At 46.4% G+C, this 16,339-nt stretch overlaps 1 long non-coding RNA gene across 1 annotated transcript in view; it reads right to left on the bottom strand.

Annotated features, from left to right (window-relative positions):
• Window positions 1-8,055: 8,055 nt before the first annotated feature.
• LOC140392075 (uncharacterized) overlaps window positions 8,056-16,339 on the bottom strand; it is a 48,465-nt gene continuing 40,181 nt past the window's right edge. The window contains exon 3 of the long non-coding RNA XR_011935238.1: window positions 8,056-13,298. This is a non-coding gene — a long non-coding RNA (uncharacterized lncRNA). The remainder of the gene's footprint in view (window positions 13,299-16,339) is intronic.

Below are 16,339 nucleotides of genomic sequence, written 5' to 3'. Positions count from 1 at the left end.
TGACTTACCAGAGAGCATTCCACAGCCCGCAGGTTCTGGGTGAAGACCACCATGAGACGATCAGTGGCTAAAAGGACCACTACCTCGACAGCAACGAACCATCTCACGCCTTTTAATCTGTTATTTTCAATTATTTCCCTGCCCCCACCGTATGTTTGTCTTGTGTGTGTCAGGGCGGAGGTTCCCCTCCAAGTCACTCACCACCCTGACTTGGAAATATATTGCCGTTGCTTCACTGTCGCTGGATCAAAATCCTGCAACACCCTCCCTAACAGCACTGTGGGTGTACGAACATATCAGAGACTGCAGCGGTTGAAGAAAGCAACTCGGAGATGGGAAATAAATGCTCTCCGAGCGACAGCCACATCCCTTGAATTAATTTTTTAAAAGCCACTCAGTGACATCCTTGACCCTGGCAACATACCATCTGGAGTTATGTCTACGCCAACAGAAACATCTGTATCTTCTTTTAACTAACAGATCCCCTACCACCACTACTCTTCCCCTCTTCTCCTTCCCTTCTGCACAGCTAAGCCACCCATGGTGCCAGGAACTTGGCACTGATTACACTCCTCTGAGGAACCAACACCCTCACCAGTATCCAAATGGAAAACCACTTAACGAGCAGGGCGCCAGGGTATTCCTGGACGACCTTCTTGGTTCTCTTGGGCTGCCTAATGTTCACCTGTTCCCTTTCTGCATCCAGGCTACAACCTTCTGGCGCGACCACCCTCTCTGAACATGCTACCCACGTGGCTCTCATCCTCACGGATGGACCGCAGTGACTCCAGCCGGCGCTCAAGCTCCGAAATCCAGAGCTCAGGTTTTTGCAGCTGGTGACACGTTCAGTGAGTCCGACTTGCCCGACTCTGCGTCCAAACCCCATCAAATCCACAGACCTCGGGTGTTGCTCTGGGGACCCGGGTTCAAATCCCACCAGGGCAGATGGTGAAAGTTGAATTCAATAAAAATATGGAATAAAATGTCAAATCTTGAATCCCTACAGTGAAGGAGGCCATTTGGCCCATTGCATCTGCACTGACTCTCTGAAAGTACACCCTACCTAGGCCCACACCCTCACCCTATCCCTGTAAGCCCACCTAAACCTTTGGACACTAAGTGGCAATTTATCATGGCTAATCCACCTAAGCTGCACATCTTTGGACTGTGGGAGGAAACCGGAGCACCCGGAGGAAACCCACGCACACACGGGGAGAACGGACACACTCCACACAGACAGCCACCCGAGGTCGGAATCGAACCCGGGTCCCTGGCGCTGTGAAGCAGCAAGGCTAACCACTGTGCCACCCTGATAACCATGAAACCATTGTCGATTGTTGTGAAAGCCCATCTGGTTCACTAATGTCCTTTAGGGAGGGAAACCTGCTGCCTTACCCGGGCTGGCCTACATGTGACTCCAGACCCACAGCAATGTGGTTGACACTTAATTGCCCTCTGAAATGGCCGAGCAAGCCACTCAATTCAAGGGTAGTTAGGGATGGGCAATAAATGCTGGCCCACCCAGCGATGCTGGCATCCCATGAATGAACATTAAAATAATTATTTTCTGAGGAGCTGAAGCGAAAGTGGGAGGAGGAGCTGGGGGGAGAGTTAGAGGAGGGCCTTTGGGCGGTCGCGTTGAGTAGAGTCAACACGACCGCAACTTGTGCCAGACTCAGCCTGATTTAATTCAAGGTCGCTCACCGGGCTCACATGACAGTGGCCCGGATGAGCAGATTCTTTGGGGTGGAAGACAGATGCGCAAAATGTGCGGTAGGACCAGCGAACCATGTCCACATGTTCTGGGCATGTCCAAAGCTGAGGGGATTTTGGCAGGGGTTTGCTGATGTCATGTCCAAGGGAGAAAAACAAGGGTGGCATTGGGTCCAGAGGTGGTGATTTTCAGGGTGTCGCAGGATCCGGGAACCCAGGAGGAGAAAGAGGCAGACGTTCTGGCCTGTGCTTCCCTGGTAGCCCGGAGACGGACACTATGAGCTTGGAGGGACCCAAGGCCCCCGAAGTCGGAGACCTGGCTATCGGACATGGCTACCTTTCTCTGTCTGGAAAAAATTAAGTTTGCCTTGAAGTGTCACTGTTAGGGTTCGCCTGGAGGTGGCAACCGTTCATCGACTTCTTCGCGGAGAATTAATCGTCAGCAGAGGGGGTTAGGTTAGCGTAGATTAGGGGGTTCATTAATGGTGGGACCTGTTGGGGAGGGAGGTGGTATTTGCACTATGTTTATATTTTCATGTACATTATTTATATTGCTGCTGTTACAATGCCAAAAAAATACCTCAATAAAATGTTTATTTTAAAAAAAAATTTATTTTCTCTTTACTGGCAGAGAAGAATAAGAAGTGGTCCACCTGATTAACTCCTGGGTTGGCGGGATTGTCATATAAAGAGAGATTGAGGAGACTGGATGTGTAATCGCTCGAATTTTGGAGAATGAGGTGGGACATATGTGAAAGTGGTGCGAGGATGGATTTTTTCACTTAGAGGGTGATTGGAATCTGGGACGAAAGGATCCATTGAGGTATTCAAAAGGAAATCTGAAAATGAAGGTGTTACACACCCTGGGCGAGTGCACAGTCTTATCCCAGCCCCACAGACCCCGGAGTCCCAACACAAGTGAATTAGCCGATAACTTGTGTATTGTCCTGAGAGCTTTAACCCTTGACTGCCCCAATGAGTTACAGATACCAGGGGCGCGGTTCTCCGACGCCCCACCGGGTCAGAGAATCTCCGGGGGCCGGTGTGAATCCCGCCCCCGCCGTGTCCCGAATTCTCCGCCACCGGAGATTCGGCGGGGGCGGGAACCGTGCCGCGCTGGTCGGCAGAAATCCCCCGCCGATTCTCCAGTCCGCGATGGGCCGAAGTCCCGCCGCTGTCCACCCACGCCAGCCGGCGTGGATTGAACCACCTTTCGAACGGCGGGACAAGGCGTCGCGGACGGGCTCCGGGGTCCTGGGGGGGGGGGGCGCGGGGCTATCTGGCCCCCGGGGGGTGCCACCACGATGGCCTGGCCCGCGATCGGGGCCCACCGATCCACGGGCAGGCCTGTGCCGTGGGGGCACTCTTTTCCTTCCGCCTTCGCCATGGTCTCCACTATAGCGGAGGCGGAAGAGACCCCCTCCACTGCGCATGCGCGGGGATGCCGTGAGCAGCCGCTGACTCTCCCGCGCATGCACTGCACGGCAAAGTCATTTCCACGCCAGCTGGCGGTGCACCAAAGGCCGTTACTGCCAGCTGGCGGGGCGGAAATCAGTCCGGCGCGGGCCTAGCCCCTCAAGGTGAGGGCTCGGCCCCTCAAGATGCGGAGAATTCCGCACCTTTGGGGCGGCGCGATGCCAGACTGATTCGCACCGTTTTGGCGCCGGTCGGCGGACATCGTGCCAATTGCGGAGAATCCCGCCCCAGATTTATAAGTAAAACATTGAAAAAAACGTTTATTTGTAGCAAGGAAAACTATTAATATATAATGGTCAGAATGGAACAATGGTCTGCTCATCTAACTATTCCCCAAAACACGTCCCACCGTCCACCCACAAGACAACACACAAGACAAACATACGGTAGGGGTAGGGAAATGATTGGAAATAACAGGGATTAAAAGGCGTGAAGTGGTTCTTTGTTACCGAGGTAGAGGTCTTTGTAGCCAACGATCTTCTAATGATGGTTTTCAACCAGAACCTGCAGGCTATTGAATTATCTCTGGTAAGTCACTTTCACTTTTAACAATCGGGGTCTTCACACTGAGAATTCCCTCCTCTGAGGAGTGTGCAATTCTAGCCTGCATCCACCAGGTGGACTATCAGCCTCACTGAGTGAAAACTACAGCTCTTTGCATGAGGGTTTGAAGTGGGCTTTTAAACAGCCCCGCTCCTTGTTCTGAACCCAACGGGGGAGAGCGAACGTAGAGCACTGACTTCCCAGTTCTGAATCAGGATAGAAATGTCTACTTGCCCACAACTCCTCTCAAAGATCACTTTCACAGGCTAGCTGGAGGTATTTAAATCACCTGGTCTCCAAACCGAGTTTTTACACTTCCACTGACCTGGCTGGAGAGATTTAAGGCAGACGTTACTTCCCCAGGCTGGCTGAAAGCATTCCAATCACCTGGCCGAGAGCTGATAGAGAGAGCCTTGACTGGCTATGTGCTGCTTCCTAGGATTTCACAGAAATGAAGACAAAATGGAGCTGGCCTGGGTTTTTCAGAATCTTCCAGCAACTCTCTGACAAGCTCGTCCAATCCCAAATGAGAACAGAACATGTCCCACAGTTCCAGAGACACCCATTGGCTGCTTGCCAAGTCCATCAAAATGACAACACAGGTTATGCCACAGAGCAACAAGGGGAAATCTGAACTAGTACATTAGACCAAAGGTGTTTTCAGTTTGACCAAAGTCTGCAGGTTTAAAGCCAAAACTGCAATGTTGCAGGACAGGGGTTAAAAAGAGAAACACGAAACAGACAAGGATTTAATAAGTTCCTTACAAGGATACGGGTGAAGCATATGGAGAGGAACGAGGTTGAATGCTGCTTCAGAGAGCCAGCACAGATGCAATGGGTCAAATGGCCTCCTTCTGCACTGTAAAGATTCTGTGACATCATTAAAATGTTCAAAATCCTGTGATAAGGTCTGATAGGCTGGATGGAGATAAGGGGCGCGATCGTACGGCCTCATTGTGCATGACTTGGTGACGCGACGAGGCCGTTAGAACTCATAAGTGGCCTCTCACGAGATTTATGATGCTTGGGGTGGCTGCGCGAGATCTAAAGAGATCTCACAAACCATTGTGGTCTGGATCTCGCCCTCACTGGGCGGCATTCAGATTTGCATATTTAAGTGAGCAGTTATCTTCACTAAAATACGTCTACGCCGGACTCTCTCAAGGCCCGGGATCGAATGCTCCCACCTGGGAGACTTCATCATAATGCCATTTGGCAGTAGTTTCCACAAACTTGGACCAGTCGTAACCGCACTTGGGGGGGGACTCCCAGATGATTGGAGGCCCCCGGTTGGTTGGGCTCTGGGCAGGGTGGTACCCTGGCGCTCTCGATGCAACCTGGGCAGCTTGGCACTGCCAGCCTGGCACCTTGGCACTGCCACATGGGCACCCTGGCAGTGTCACCCAGTTGGCACTCCCAGGATAGAAGGGGCACTGCCAGGGTGCCAGGCTGGTGGTGCCAAGGTGCCGGGCACCAGTTTGCCCATGCTGGGGATCGGGCCTGGGGGTGACCTGTCCTTATGAGGCACGGTGAAGGGGGAGGCTCAAGAACCCCCAATCGGTAAGTTGGGGAGTTGGGGGAGTCCGGAGGCCGTGGTGGAAAAGATCAAGGCGGCATTTAAAAATGGCGCCCAAGGTCTCTTTTTTTATTGAAAAAATATTATTATTATTATTAAAATCGGGAATCAAATGATGACCATGAAACAATTGTCCATCTGGCTCACTAATGTCCTCTAGGGAAGGAAATCCCTTTGTCCTTACGTGGTCTGGCCTAAATGTAACTCCAGACCCACAGAATGGGGTTGAGTCTTAACTGTCCTCTGAAATGACCTAACAAGTCACTCAGTTCATGGGTAAGTAGAAATAAATGCTGGCAGTGACGCCCATGACTCATGCATGATCAAAAAAAAAGTGAATACCGGACTCAACAGAAAGAGATGTGGAAACGTTTGCTGGTGTGAATGATGTAAAGGAAAGTTGTGACTCTGAAGCATTTAATGGCTGAAAGAGATGTTATATTGAAAGATCAGGCGGTCCTGCACACTATGTAGGTACCTTGTTAAACTTGTTATAGCTGGATAAATCAATGCAGTTCTGAAAAATGGCATCTGATTAAAAATAGGACTGTCTGTGATTTGCGAAACAGAATTGGCCGATTAAAACATTGATATGGATACTTGAGCCCCACATCATAGAATCATAGCAAAGTGACAGCACAGAAGGAGGCCATTCGACCCATCTTGTCCATGCCTGCCCAAGGACACCTAGGTGCCCTTTCTAATCCCAGCTACCTGCACCCGGTCCATGGCCCTGTAACTTACAGCATTTAGGGTGCAAATACAGGATCATCTAGTATATTTCCCCTGGTGTGGGGAAATCACAAAATGCAAATGAATTTACACTTAGGGAGTAAATATAATGGTTCTCTTGAACAGGAGCTTCAACTCAGACCAGTAAAAAATGTTTGGCATTCCCGACTACGGAATGAATGGGAGTTTTACTGTATCTATCATGTGTTTGCATTTGATGACCCAGTTTAATGGCATTTCTGAATAACCTGGTAAAAGGACATAAGGAGTCACTGTATCATTTTCTGTCGATTGGAAGCTTCAGTTCCAGCAAGATCAGATTTTTATCGTTCAGACACTACAGCTTATTCATCGTCTGCGATGACTTATCAGACCTTTATCTGGCAGTTGATCAGTTCTGAAGCCAGCATTTTAGTTTCGACACTTGAAGTCACCCGGTGCATCATTCGAATCCTGAATGTTTTGTGCATGGATGTTGAACAATGTCTTTCCCAATGTTTCATTGTTTCCTGTCTGGAATTGTGGAACCGTGCTGAAATATATTGGCCGCAATGTGTGAACTCCAAAGAACTTTTTAGAAACCAGCCTCTCCAGTAGCCCATGAGATATTGGATGGGACTCAAAAATGGCTGTGGATAGAGCAGTTCACTCACAGCCTCCTAATGTGTATGACGGATGTATGGAGCTAGTATGAAACGTGGACTACATGCTTCAGCAGGGCACCTACTTTTTTCTGTGGCCACCACTATTCAAGGCTACTTAAAGACAGCCTGCATCTCTTAAAGTGAAAGTACTGTACTGTTGTAGAGAGTGTTCTCCAAGTTTCCCTGCGGCTGCTGTGCTTGAATTGGTAGAGGAAGTGGACACAAGAGACACCCACTATCCCCATCCCCAAGGGTCTAGGAAGCCCTCCGGGCGGAATGTGGGGAGACAATGGGAGGCAGGTAGCCATCGTGCAATCAATGCCGAGGACCTGAATGAAGTACTGCAGGAGGTTCAGTGACCTCCGACAAGTGGTTAAGGTCAGTGAATGCACCCCATACCCCTACAGCCACGAGTGCCTCACATGCCCTGCGGGATGCACTGTGCACCTTCACCCACCCATACCAGCAATCACTACCAATCGCAACTCCGGCGCCTTAACGTTCGCAGCTTTCGCCTCACCTCACCAACTCAGCACTGCTGCAGGTCTCACAGCCTTATGTCGCAGCTTGTACACACCAGTCAGTTATTCAACCACAACAGGCACGTTGCCTAAATGGATTGCACCACCCTCACTGACTGACCTCACTCTCTCTTGTCGAACAACAGCAGGCAGCTGCAGCTAAGCAGTGGGCGACAGGCGAGCCAGCATGTCCTCACCCAATGCCACCGTCAGAGCAGCCAGACTGAGGACTTGGCCTTCGTTGGAGCTGAACCAATCAAAACCATGTCCCAATTTAGATTTAGATTTATTGCCACGTGTACTGAGGTACAGTGAAAAGTATTGTTCTGCGTACAGTCCAGACAGATCATTCCATACATGAAAAAACATAGGACATATGATAAATACGCAATGTAAATACATAGATACAGACATCGGGTGAAGCATACAGGAGTGTAGTACTACTCAGTAGAGAGGATGCGTAGAGAGATCAGTTCAATCCATAAGAGGGTCGTTCAGGAATCTGGTGACAGCAGGGAAGAAGCTGTTTTTGAACCTGTTAATGCGTGTTCTCAAACTTTTGTATCTCCTGCCCGATGGAAGAGGTTGGAAGAGAGAGTAACCCGAGTGGGAGGGATCTTTGATTATGCTGCCCGCTTTCCCAAGGCAATGGGTGGTGTAGACACCTCCCTCATCCCACCATCTCTTCCATTTCTCCCTCATCCCACCACCTCTCTTGACACGTGAATGGCAGCTGGCGTAAGCATGCAACCCTTGCTTTATCACACTCCCCAGCAAACAGCCCCCCCCCTCCCCCCCCCCCCCCCCCCCCCGCAACCACCACCACCTCCTTCACCTTTCCTCACCGCAAGCCAATCCTTTAAGATACCCAAGAACGTGCCACCCAGTCGGGCAGCGGTACAGGAGAAATAGGCGTGACAGACCCAAACACGGCCGCCAGAATTCTGATTGCGCAACCCTCTCTGAATGCATGCTGCTGCTCACCCGGTGGGAAAAGTGGGGCTAGTTTGCTGCTACTTCACCCAATGGGGGACCTGTCCATCCCACCTCTGCACAGAGCCAACCAAGTCCGAAATGGCTTCGTACCACCAATGGCTGCATATTCAGGGTATAGGCCAGCTTTCCATTGTATAGAACAAAATGATGCCTCAGTGCTTAAAATAGAGTTGCATATAAAGTCAAAAACATGATCAACTAGTGCGGCATAAGAACAAGACACAGGAAGGGGCTTGGTGGTTTATGTCTAATTATATAAAGGATTCACTAAGACATTCTGCCCATCAGCTACATTACCTGATAGACATGGTGGTAAACCGCTGAGCCTCAATCTATCTCCTCTGTGCACGCAACAGTTAAAGAGGTGATTTCCTCCTGTCCGTCAGAATGCAACAGGCAAAACAAAGTACACTTAATGGTAGATTTCCATACAGTGGACAGAAGTTTTTACTGGCAGGAGGGTCTGTAACCAGAGGACACAGCTTTGAAATAATTGGCAAAAAGAACCAGAAATGTACTCGTTGAATGCTGGCAGACACAGATTCAGCGTTAACTTTCAACTGGGAAAAATGGTCATGAATTTCAAAAGGGGGAAAAAAATGCAAGGCCAAGGGGGAAGAATGGGGGAGTGAGGTAATCTTTTCACCGAGCTGACATCGGCAAGATGAGTCACATAGCCTCCTTTTATGCTGTAACCTTCCATGAATCACTGATTTTCACACGTACTGGAAATATGGATTGTATCAAACTGCATACTGAATATATCTGTGAGTGATGGGCAGAAAGCAATGTTGTTGTGCTGTGTGATCATTGGAATCGTAAGTGAAAGAGAAAATTGCACCATTTAGGATATTACCAAGGGTGAAGCCAGTAAGAGACGAGAATGAGGAAGCAACCTATAGATTGAAGGGACAATCGATGAAGGTAGTAAGTTTTAAGGTTTAGAAATCTGGGGGACTTTGAATAAAAGCAGGAGATAGAGCGAAGAGTACTGATTTCATCGTAAGGGAAGTGCAGGACAGGGGTAAAGCAGAAAAAGATTGGCGTTTTAACACTTAATAAATTTTTAATAAGGGTAGCACAGTGGTTAGCACAGTTGATTCACAGTTCCAGGGTCCCAGGTTCGATTCCCGGCTTGGGTCACTGTCTGTGCGGAGTCTGCACATTCTCCCTGTGTCTGCGTGGGTTTCCTCCGGGTGCTCCGGTTTCCTCCCACAGTCCAAAGATGGATAGGTTAGGTGGAGTGGCCTCGCTAAATTGCCCTCAGTGTCCAAAAAGGTTAGGTGGGGTTACTGGGTTATGGGGATAGGGTGAAGGTGTGGGGTGTTCTTTCCAAGGGGCAGTGCAGACTCGATGGGTCAAATGGCCCCCTTCTGCACTGTAAATTCTATGTCTATGTCTAAGTCAAGAATATTACCAACTTCTGCATATCATTAGGGGCTGTTTAGCACAGGGCTAAATCGCTGGCTTTGAAAGCAGACCAAGGCAGACCAGCAGCACGGTTCAATTCCCGTACCAACCTCCCCGAACAGGCGCTGGAATGTGGCGAATAGGGGCTTTTCACAGTAACTTCATTTGAAGCCTACTTGTGACAATAAGCGATATTCATTCATTAATTTTGCCGCAAGTCGTTTAAGAGCATCAATGATTCTGTGAAGCACTAGGCATGGAAAGTAGGCCATTCGGTTGGCACAGTAGCTGGACCTGATATTACAATAGCTTCGGCAACATAAATAAGACAAAAGCAAATTACTGCGGATGCTGGAACCTGAAACAAAAGCTGAAAATTTCATTTCAAAATGTTGGGCAATCTCAGCAGGTCTGACAGCGTCTGTGGAGAGAGAAGGGAGTTAACATTTCGAGCCTGGATTACACTTTGTCATAGCAAAAATAGCTTGTTGCTTTTATATCCAGAGGGGCTCAAAGCAGAAGTTTCCCCATCAGTGCAGGTGCTTCCTCAAGCGTCTCAGCATTTTATTGCTTTCAAATGTGCGAGAAGTCAAGCGCTAAATGTTTATTAAAATGGGATTTATTTTTTTGGTTGATTGTGGCATTTATATGGGTCTGTAGCAAACCAACTAAATTTTATGAGATAGCAAGAAAATCAAAGTAATCAAGGTAGGACAATTTTGGAAAATTATAAATGAAACCATAATGTAAAAATTATTTCTATGGATAGAATATGAATAAACATATATACTTTAAACTGTAAGGGGGTGTTTGCAATTGTTCACAACTTAAGACTACTGAAATATATTTTCACCAATTGATTTATACCAAACCTTCGCTAATCAAATTCAGTTCAAAATGCAACATTCATTAGCTATGATTTAGAGTGGAAAAAAAGCAAACCGGCTACGGCGAAGACGTACCAATTCACCATGAATGACTTTGTTCTTACTTTGTACATTTTGATTTTTCAAAGAAATCGTTTCAATTTAGAATCTAGCTATAACAAACGGCTCTGTGCTTCATTTGCCCACACACTGACATCTCAATAAATTTTAGGTTTTGCTATGACCAAAAGTAGTCATTCTAAATCATATCAAGATTCCGATTTTCATTAATCGTCTGCTGAGTCGCAAGTGCTAGTTTAGACGTTTTCATCGTTAAATAATACAGCAGTTGGCTGAGGCAGTTCAGTCAGATTTATGTATGCTGCTCCACAAAATATTCATGAAATCGTTTACCTTTCGTTTGTGTGGGAGGTTTTGTCTGAAAGCGAAGTCGAAGCTCAAGTATAAGTTCATTTCGTAAAAAGTTTCAAATGAAAGCACCTCTTTTCCCAAAGATAAGAGGACTCTGCTCTCCTCATGTTGGCACCATATCAGTTACTTTATCTTGTTGGTGCTTCTTTATGTTCTCCGTAATCTTCCTTTATGACATTGTGTCCTGCTGCATTCTGAATCCCCCAGGTGCTTCAGATTGACCAGTAGGATTGTGAAAATGATTCATAGCTGAATGCCAATGTCTTATCTGTTAAACGTTTAAATGTCGTCTTCCTGAATTTGTCATTTACGCATAATGTCTGTGCTTTTGATATCTGTATTGGTTGCCGTTTAATTTCTGCTACATTCTTATAATAGTGAAGAAAAAGCACCAGAGATTAAAAAATAAATTGATAAGGATTGAATACAGCTTCTGGGAATAGGCACAAAACTACAAACAATACGAGACCCAGGTGCTGATGGAAAGGATTTGATGTTGGTTACAACATTTGCAAATGGTGGCAATCAGGGATAAAGGCAGAAAATGATGGGCGATGAGCCAAAAAGCACTGGAAATGGTAAACTCTGCTTTCTCGCCTTGCAGATGCTGCCTGGCCTGCCGATTTTCTCCAGCACGGTGGCACAGTGCTTAGCACTGCTGCCTCACAGCGCTAGGGACCCGGGTTCGATTCCGGCCTTGGTTGATTGACTGCGTGGAGTTTGCACGTTCTCCCCGTGTTTGCGTGGGTTTCCTCCGGGTGCTCCCGTTTCCTCCCACAGTCCAAAGATGTGCGTGTTAGGTGGATTGGCCACGCGACAATTGCCCCTTCGTGTCCAAAGATGTGCAGGTTAGATGAGGTTACGGGGGAGTGGGCCTAGGTAGGGTGCTATCTCAGAGGGTCAGTGGCCCCCTTCTGCACTGAAGGAATTCTATGTTTCATCCTCTGTTCTTGTTTCAGAAAATGATGGGAAAGTACAAGAGCTTTCTCAGTTTCGGTCAAAAGACATCGGGCTAACATTTTTGCCAATCATTCGAACTAGAAACTGGGACCTGGGCATCACTAAACAAGACTGAGAAAGGTGAAGGGGAAGAAGGCCACAAGTAGAGTTAAGCATGCTGATTCCTGTCAAGTAGCGGTGAACAGATTTAATAAGATGAGAGCAGGAATTTTTTTAATCAGTAAAGAGGTGAAAAAATGCTGGATTTCAGATGAAATAATGTCAGTCAGAATAAGTGGGTGGATTGCTCCTCCATGTAAATCATGCATTTGGCAGCGTATGATGGAAAATGTTATTAGGTTCAAAGTGGAACATATTGACATTGAAAATTTGGCATTCATGCACGCGTCTGAATTAAATAGTATTTACAGCACAGAAACAGATCATTCAACCCAATAGGTTCATGTCTATGTTTAAACTCCACAACAGCCACCTCCCAACCTATTTATATCCTCCAAGGTTTTACTCCGTCTTGTGTTTATCAAGCTTTTCCTTAATTGTTTTAAATTGTTCATGGGATTTGCGGGTGACTGGCTGGGCCTGCATTTATTGCCCACCCCAGAATTCAGTAGCTTGCTGGGCTATTTAAGAGTCAACCACATTGCTGTGGATCTGGAGTCATATGTAGGCCAGACCAGGTAAGGACGGCAAATTTCCTCAAGGGCCAGCTGTTTTTTTTTTAGGACAATCATTTCACGGTCATCATTTTAATTCCAGATATTTATTGGATTCAATTTCCACCTCCTGCCATGGCGGGATTCAAACCAGGTTCCCAGATTATTACCCTGGGTCACTGGACCACTTCCAGTGACAATACCACCACGCCACTGCCTCCCCCAAATGAAGCTTTGCTAGTTGTCTCAACTCCACCTGGTAACAAATTCCACATTCTAACCGCCCTCTTCAGTAAAGAGAATTTTCCTGAATTCCCTGTTGCACATCTTAGCCACTGTCTTATACTAATGGCATCTGATTTTGGTCTCCCCTGGAGGTTCCAAACATTGGTGGAAATTTTCTGACTCTCCCCGCTGGCAAAATCTTTTGGTCCTTCCAACAGCGACCCCACCCCCACCTCCACACTGTGGCTTCCCCGGCGGAGGAGAATACGAACAATGGGAAAACCCCGGAAGGTCCCGTTGTTAGCCAATGGTGGGTAGGGGGAGGGGAATCCCAGCCTTCATCTCCAAGTCTGCCTTATTGTAACCTTCCATCATTTTGTGGTGTCACAATGTTGCCTCGGGTTCTGCCCGTTTTAAGAAAACATGCAGCAGTGATATTTGCTTGATTGTTTTCGCGATTGGAGTAACGCACAAAAAGCTTCTTGGTTCCAGTCAAGCCTGTGCAGTCATTCGTCGCACCGAAATATCTTGATGGTTGATGTGGTAATTACCTGAAAGTAGGCAGATGGAAATAAAAGATGTTCATCATCAGGGGTTTTCAGTCAATACTAAAGGCAACAAGCCAGTGGGTGTGGAAAAGAATATATGTTATGCAGACTAATGTGTCTGGTCAGTACGCTGTTTTTCATTCTCAAATAAACCAAACTCCAACTCAAACAATAAATACTCATTCTCCAAATATAATTTTAAAATCTCATGACAAGCTTTTGGCTCACATAATTTATGTTTAAATCTACATTTTGATGGACTGAATGAGTATATTTTTAGAATGTGGCCAACATGTCTGTACATACATTAAGTTGCATTATGCAGTTGCACTTTTCCATATATTCATGCTTCATCAGTTTGCACATGTAGGTGTCCACACCGTGCAATTTATCTTAGGGGGCAGCACGGTAGCATTGTGGATAGCACAATTGCTTCACAGCTCCCAGGTTCGATTCCGGCTTGGGTCACTGTCTGTGCGGAGTCTGCACATCCTCCGCGTGTGTGCGTGGGTTTCCTCCGGGTGCTCCGGTTTCCTCCCACAGTCCAAAGATGTGCAGGTTAGGTGGATTGGCCATGATAAATTGCCCTTAGTGTCCAAAATTGCCCTTAGTGTTGGGTGGGGTTACTGGGTTCTGGGGATCGGGTGGAGGTGTTGACCTTGGGTAGGGTGCTCTTTCCAAGAGCCGGTGCAGACTCGATGGGCCGAATGGCCTCCTTCTGCACTGTAAATTCTATGAATCTTTCTCCAAATGTGATTTTTAACACGATACAATTTGTGGTTCATATTTCTGAACGTGTAAATTTCTCTTGTATGATTCCTGTTTGCAGCATATATTTTACAATGTGCAGTTTGTGTTCCTTACTGAGTATTTTTATACCGTCCAGCTCAAGTTTGTACAAATAGTTGCAATAGGTTCTATGGTTTTCATTTATATTTTAGTGCAATTTATCTGTTTGAATGTGTTTGTAATGCTGTAGTTCTGCTGAAATATTTGAAGTGCTTACTATTTGTTCTTCCTCACGCACAAGTTATAATCCACAATGGGTATATATATTTTATCATGCACATTTCAGCTCCATTTGTGTCTACTTATATTGCATTAGGTAATGTACATTTCTGCTTCAAATTGAAACATTTAAGTTCCTATGTCTATACAGTTCCATATTGTGGAAGTTCTCTTTATGACTGTGGGTTTTGGGAACTGTACAATTCATATTTCTGAATGTGGGTTTTTATACTGTACCTTGCACATTTGGGAATTGTGATAACATACGAAACAATTTCTGTGTCTTAATTTTTATGTTAATACTATATAATTTATATTTCAGGATTTGTATTTTGAATTGTATACTTATTTATATTGTACCATTTGTATGTGTTTCCAACCCTTATTGAATGATTGAAATTTCCTCATTAGTCTAGTTTCATAAGACCATAAGACATAGGAGCAGAATTAGGCCACTCGGCCCATCGAGTCTGCTCTGCCAATCAATCATGGCTGATATGTTTCTCATTCCCATTCTCCTGCTTTCTCCCCAAAACCCCTGATCCCCTTATTAATTAAGAACTTATCTATCTCTGTCTTTAAGACACTCAGTGATTTAGCTTCCATAGCCTTCTGCGGCAATGAGTGCCACAGATTCACCACCCTCTGGCTGAAGAAATTACACCTCATCTCTGTTTTAAAGGATCGTCCCTTCAGTCTGAGGCTGTGCCCGCGGGTTCTAGATTTTACTCATAGTGGAAACATCCTCTCCACGTTTAGTCTATCTAGTCCTCGTAGTATTCTGTAAGTTTCAATGAGATCCCCCCTCATCCTTCTAAACGCTATTGAGTACAGACCCAGAGTCTTCAACCGTTCCTCATATGACAAGTCCTTCATTCGGGGATCATTCTTGTGAACCGCCTCTGCACCCTCTCTAAGGCCAGCACATCCTTTCTTAGATACGGGGTCCAAAACTGCTCACAATTCTCCAAATGGGAAATGGGGTCTGACCAGAGCCTTATACAGCCTCAACAATGCATCCATGCTCTTGTATTCTAGCCATGAATGGTAATATTGCATTTGCCTTCCAAACTCCCAACTGAGCATACCTGTTAACCTTTTTAAATTTAGAGTGCCCAATTCACTTTTTCCAATTAAGGGGCAATTTTAGCATGGCCAATCCACCTACCCTGCACATCTTTGGGTTGTGGGGGCGAAACCCACGCAAACACGGGGAGAATGTGCAAACTCCACATGGACAGTGACCCAGAGCCGGGATCGAATCTGGGACCTCGGCGCCGTGAGGCAGCAGGGCTAACCCACTGCGCCACCGTGCTGCCCTGCCTGCCTGTTAACCTTAAGAGAATCCTGACAAGGACTCCTAAGTCATTTGCACTCCTGATTTCCGAGCCCTTTTCCAATTTAGAAAATAGTCTATACCTCCATTCTTCCTACCAAAGTGTACAACCTCACACTTTTCCACATTATATTCCATCTGCCACTTCTTTACCCACTCTCCTAGCCTGTCCAGGTCCTTCCTGCGGCCTGCCTGCTTCCTCAATACTACCTGTCCCTCTATATATCTTTGTATCATCTGCAAACTTAGCAACAATGCACTCAGTTCCTTCTTCCAGATCATTAATGTATATTGTTTCACTGCACTGTTTAGTTCCATTGCTGGTCATGGCGGGTGGAAATGGGCTTCCAATGCTCTAAGGTGCTAAGGTTAAACCCTTTGGAGTGGCATCCTGGGTTTGACAAAGTCTCAAAAAATGGCTTTAAGGTCTAGGCATCGAAAACTATTGGTCCAATAGGTCATTCGACCAGAATTGTTTCTCTCCACGGATGTTTTCCAAATGCTTTTTATTTTATTTCAGATTTCCAGCATCTGCAGGATTTTGCTGTTGCACCATTGGTTCAAACCAAATCTCGGTTTGCTGCCATTTGTATTTTCTTTGAGATTTAGAAGAAGCACCATTATTTTAACCAACTGTAAATTTCTTTGAATGAATTTACCTACTGTTCCCCTGTGAACTTACAATAACTCAGATTTAAAT

Source organism: Scyliorhinus torazame, chromosome 15 (genome assembly GCF_047496885.1).
Source record: "Scyliorhinus torazame isolate Kashiwa2021f chromosome 15, sScyTor2.1, whole genome shotgun sequence".
In the NCBI taxonomy this organism is placed as follows: domain Eukaryota; kingdom Metazoa; phylum Chordata; class Chondrichthyes; order Carcharhiniformes; family Scyliorhinidae; genus Scyliorhinus; species Scyliorhinus torazame.
The sequence above is the reverse complement of the archived record's forward strand: the minus strand, read 5'-3'. Positions and strand labels throughout refer to the sequence as shown.